This window comes from Bos taurus, chromosome 4, assembly GCF_002263795.3.
Source record: "Bos taurus isolate L1 Dominette 01449 registration number 42190680 breed Hereford chromosome 4, ARS-UCD2.0, whole genome shotgun sequence".
NCBI lineage: Eukaryota > Metazoa > Chordata > Mammalia > Artiodactyla > Bovidae > Bos > Bos taurus.
Genome location: NC_037331.1, coordinates 14,424,447 through 14,430,446, shown reverse-complemented (window position 1 = coordinate 14,430,446; position 6,000 = coordinate 14,424,447).

The window sequence follows — 6,000 nt, the reverse complement described above, 5'->3', positions numbered from 1 at the left end:
TCAACGACAGCAGCTTATTCTGCCCCCACCCCTTCCACCAGTGAGTAACTGAACAACTATGAGAGTTCAAGAAATCAGTACATGTTAGAAAGTACATTCTCAGGCTCTGTCCTCACTTGTGAATGTAGACAACTAGAAGGAAAGCAAAAAACACAGAAGGAAAAAACAGCTGGGCTTTTTAGGTAATAAGAAGCTGGACTAGAAGAACCTCTCCATGAAGCTATGCTTGAAGGAGCCGAAACGCCTGAATAACCACCTAAACATCTCCCCCACTGACTTCCTGCAGAACATTAACAGTTCATCTCCTCTTTGGTCTAAGTCACATGTTCTTGGGCTTTCCTGGTGGCTCAGTGGTAAAGAATCCGCCTGCCACTGCAGGAGATTGAGGAGACACAGGTTCAATTGCTGGGTTGGGAAGATTCCCCTGGAGAACACAGAAACCCACTCCAGTATTCTTACCTGGAGAATGCCATGGACAGAGGAGCCTGGTGGGCTACAGTTCATAGAGCCACAAAGAGTCTGACATGACTGAAGTGACTTAGCATGTTTGCATACAGGTATTCCATAAAGAAATATACTGCTAATTTGAAGCATTAAAATTTCACGGGAAAGGAGATTAGAAAAAGATGCCCATAAATGTCCTTGCAGGTTGACAGAGCAATGACAAAAAATGTTGAGAAACCCTGGATTTAGGCATTTTTCTCAGAAAAGCTCCGTCAACATTATACGAGCAGAAACAGTTCAGTTCAGTTCAGTTCAGTCGCTCAGTTGTGTCCGACCCTTTGCGACCCCATGAATCACAGCACACCAGGCCTCCCTGTCCATCACCAACTCCTCAGAGTCAAATGACAGACCAATAATTGTTGAGCAACAATATACGCAGCCTACTTTATCAGTTATTGTAAGAAAACAAAAGAGACACAAAATTTGACTCCTGTTTTTAAAAGTGTATATAGATGAGCTGGACAGTGAACATTCAGCACAGGATAAATAGATGCCGATGTGGATATCAACCCCTGGATACATAAAGAACTATTTAAAATATTTTAATGATGTGAAACAGTTTATGAAAAGGGCTCAGTAATTACACAAACATAAGGTCAAGTGTAGCTTAAAGGACACAAAAATGAAGGTGGTGATCTGGGAGGGTTTCATGCATAAAATGGGATGTGAATTGGACCCTAAAAGGTGACAGGGGTTGATGCAGTGGACAGGAGATGGGAAAGTTCCCAAAAAAGAAAGAGGCTTTGGGCTGAGGACTTGCATCAGAACACAGAGTAAGACTCTCAATTCCAGAAGGAAAACAAAGTCTCCAGGGATCTAGGACAGAGTTTAGAGACCTGCGCCAAGTCCTGGCCAGTTTGAAGGTCTCACTGGGACAGTTTTCAATTTTTTTTCCATTAAAAAAAATTTTTATGATCACTATCTTAGTGCATGTGACGTGGTATCTCACTGTGTGTTTCTTTTAATACTACATTTTTTCCTTTAGTAAAATAAACATAACAAAATTTATCGCTTTAACTATTTCAAAATGTACAGTTCATTGGCATTAAATCTATTCATATTGTTGTGCAACCACCATGACTATTCATGTCCAGAACTTTTTTATCATCCCATACTAAAACTCTATACTCATTAAACAATAATTTCCCAGGAGGACTTCCCTGGTGGTCCAGTGGTAAAGAATCCAATGAAGGGGACGCAGGTTGAATCCCTGATTGGGGAACCAAGACCCCACATGTCGTGGGGCAACTAAGCCTATGTGTCACAACTAGAGAAGCCTGCATTCCACAGTGAAGACCCAGCATAGTAAAAAAAAGAAAAAGAAAAACCTTCCCACCCCCTCTTCTCCCAATCCCTGCCAATCACTGTTATACACTGTCTCTATTTGTTTTCCTAGGTACTTAATATAAGTGCCCTTTTGTGTCTAGCTTATTTCATTCAGAATGATGTCTTCAAGTTTCATCTTTGTTGCAACATGTGTCAGATTTTCATACTTTTTAAAGGCTGAATAATGCTCCACTGTACCCAGCTTTTTCTTCTTGTCCCAACTTTCTTGATAATTTAGCTGTGAGACTATAAGTGCAGGCATCCTTTCAAAGGCCTTAGAGTACTATAGCCATGGGATGCCATATTATTCCAGGTTGAGCTGTATATATCTGTTTCATATCCTCCCCATTACAAATATTATTCCTGTTACAGATATAAAAGAGAAGGGGTCCTCAAGGTTGACTGCAAAGTTTTCCACCTTTGTGATTAGAAGAATTGTGGATTCATCGAAGAGGAAAATCAGAACCATGATGATGAAGTCTATCTGCCTGTGTGTGTTCAGCCGCTCAGTCATGTCCGACTCTGCGACCCCATGAACTGTAGCCCCACCAGGCTCCTCTGTCCATGGGATTTCCCAGGCAAAAATACTGGAGTGGGGTTACTATTCCCTTCTCCAGGGGATCTTCCTGACCTAGGCATCAAAGCCAGGTCTCCTGCATTAGAGGCAGATTCTTTACCCTCTGAGCCACCAGGGAAACCCCAATCTGCCTGAGTTAGAGGTAATTACGGAATCAGTTGAAACATCCATTGAAGATCCATAACTGGAATTCAAAAGAGAGGCTGGAAACAGAGAAGTAGAACCCAGGCTTGCGGGCATTAAGAGGCTCCTCTGCTGAAAATCTCAGCACTGCAGGAGCTATCTCGGGAACAGGACACTGACAGACTCCATGGATGGGGAAGTCAAAGAGAGGGGTGATTTTAAAAGTCTGAAGAGTAAGGGAAGACCCAGTTGAGGGCAGGAACCATACCTTTATAACTTCTCAGTATACTGAGGCTGACTTGAGCACTGTGATGTAAAGGATTCTGAGGCCAATTGCAGGCTGAGTAAATTCTGTGCTTTAATCTCACTATTCACGTGGGATGATGGTGAGGGTGTGCGCAGCCAGAGTGTGGCTATGTGAACCACTCATTTACCACCTCTGCAATGTGGGTTAAGGAGGCTTATGACGTAAAAAGATCTGCCATTGACGTTGCATGCTATTTCCTGGAGGAGGAAACATTTGAACTGAGCCTTGAAATAAGTAACTCAAGGTAGAGAAGGGAGAGGGCAGACCTTAGTTTTATGCTCTCTATATATCTCATATATTTTATATGCAGGAGAGGTAAGCAAGGACTGGAGTTAAACCATCAACTAGCTCTCTCAAACTCCATCTACTGAACTTATCTGCAGGACAGCAATAGAGATGCAGAGACATGGAGAACAGACTTGCAGACACAGCAGGGGAAGGAGAGGTTGAGACAAATTAAGAGAGCAGCATGGAAACATACATTACCATACGTAAAACAGACAGCCAGTGGGAATTTGCTGTGCAACACAGGGAGCTCAACCCTGGTGCTCTGTGACAACCTAGAGAGGTAGGATGGGGTGGGAGGTGGGAGGGAGGTTCAAGAGGGAGGGAACATATGGCTGACTCATGTTGACATATGGCAGAAACCAACACAACACTGTAAAGCAATTATCCTCTAAGTAAAAGAAAAACAAAACTCTACCCACCGTTTTTCTAGTTTCCCTCATGTACAGGAAGACTCCTTTGCAGCCAAGGATTCAGGTTGCAAAGACACGGGTTTTTTTCATGTAGAAAGCAGACATGAAGGAAAGGCCATTTTCATAACCTTTGGCTCTTTACACTAGCTACACGAAATGGAAAATAGTCTTTGGGTTTCTTCCCTCCAGCTTCCTTGGTTAAGAGGTAAGTGCAACAGCAGTGATAGCAGCAGCTTCTGATCTCCCTGGACTGTTGTAGTGTTTCTTGAATCAAATCTGTTAGCAGCCTCTATTATGCTCCAGGAGGTGTTTTTGGAGGCCTGGTCTAGACTCTTCCTCCAGACCTGATGCTTTTGTAAGTACCCAACTGCCTGAAATCCCTCGCTGCCTAGAACATCTCGAATGACTTCTGCTTTCTACACTGAACCCCAGCTGGGATCAGGAGAGTCAAAGATAGTGGGAAAGTATACACTATGATTGGGAAACAAGGAGATTAGCATCTTGACTGAAGACATGGGATTGTTTGGGGAAGCTCAAGATGGAAATATACTGGATGGATGGGGTCAGAACCAGACTGTGGAAGCTTTTCATGCCACAGTGTTCAGTTAAGGCTTGATCTCAGTTCAGGCTTGATCTCACAGGGAACATCTATCATTGGTGAGACACAACAGAGGTGAGGCTGATGGACTGGAACATGGAGAGACTGAAATCAGAGGCTACTATAATAGCGGGGCTTGAGACAAGGAGGACTTGGGATAACGTAGGCATCAAAAGGAAAGAGTAAATTCAATGGTATAAGGAAAGTCCTGAAGTTGTGCATAAAATAAAAAAGATACAATATTTCTGACCTCAAAAGCTCATTTGATTAAAAATACTAGTTTGTCACAAAATAGATATGACTATCAGTAAGTCATACAGACATACATATAGTCCCAGGAGTTATGACTTTATTTAATTAAAGTGAAAATTTGTATTCTTTTCATTTAATTTCTTCCTTTTATAGGAAGGTGGGGGAAGACTTGGTAAGATACTAGTCAAAGTTAGACAAACTGGTTCATTGGGAAAAACCCTGATATTGGTAAAGACTGAGGTCAAGAGGAGAAGAGGGGCAACAGAGGACGAGATGGTTGGATGGCACCATCAACCCAGTGGACGTGCAGTCTGAGCAAACTCTGGGAGATGGTGCAGGACAGGGAAGCCTGGTGTACTGCAGTCCGCGGGGTCACACAGAGTCGAACGTGACTGAGCGACTGAACAACAACAACATTTGGTTTCTTCCTTTTACAGGAGGGTGGGGGAAGATTTGGTAAAACAATACTAGTCAAAGTCAGACAAACTGGTTCTGATCCATCTACACAAGTTCATCCACTGACACTGCTCCCTTTCACTGCTGAATCATTGCAGAGGGTGGCCAAGTAAAATAATAAACCCTGAGATCCTGGAATACTGCCTATCCTGGCAATGTGAACCTAGCAGAAGAAGGGCCAAGAGTGAAGAAATGTCCCCTGAGAAGTCCCGCTCCCCAGCCACTAAGTTTCTGCCCTAGTTCCCAGGCCAGTCAAGCTCTCTCAAGTTATCCTAATCATTCCTCTTTATTGAGTTATCTACTATGTCCAGATTCTGAGTCAAGAGATTTACATTCGTCATCTCATTTTACCATCGTGATAATCTTTACAATAAATACTTTTGTAATTGTTCAAATTCCAAAACTGGGGCTCAGAAAGCTTATAAAACTTTTGATCAATTCATTCAATCAATTTCTTTTATCACCTTAAAATTGGAAATCATGGTGAATTATGGGATTAAATAAAAGGCAATCAACCCATCCTCTCCCACCCAGACAATACTGAGTCTCCCAAATTGGTTCAGGCATTATTATGCTTGTGAGATATTTTAGAAAAAATATGATGGAAATATTGAGGCTTTTCAATTAGCAAAATTTCTATAGCTCTAAAACAGTTTTGATGTCATTCTTTGATCACATGACTTCCTGGTTAGTGATTAAAAACTAAGGCCTGGGTTTCCCTGGTATTCCAGTAGTTAAGAACTTGCCTGCTAATGCAGGGGACACAGGGTTCGATCCCTGGCACATGCCACAGGGAGACTAAGCCCATGCACCCCAACTGCTGAGCCTAAGTGCCACAACTACTGAAGCCCGTGTGCCTAGAGCCCCTGCTCTGCAACAGCAGAAGCCACTGCAGTGAGAAGCCTGCACAGCACAGTTGGAGAGTAGCCCCCGCTCACCACGACTAGAGAAAGCCTGTGGGCATCAATGAAGACTTGGAACAGCCAGAAAGAAAGAAATAAAAATTTTTCTTAAAAATTAGGCCTGAAGAAAAAAGAACAAAGCAGGAGGCAATCCTCCCAGACTTCAGGCCAATCTACTGTAGTTACAAAGCTGCAGTAATCAAAATGGCATGGTAATCAAAACAGCACAGAGACAGACACATGGATCAGTGGGACAG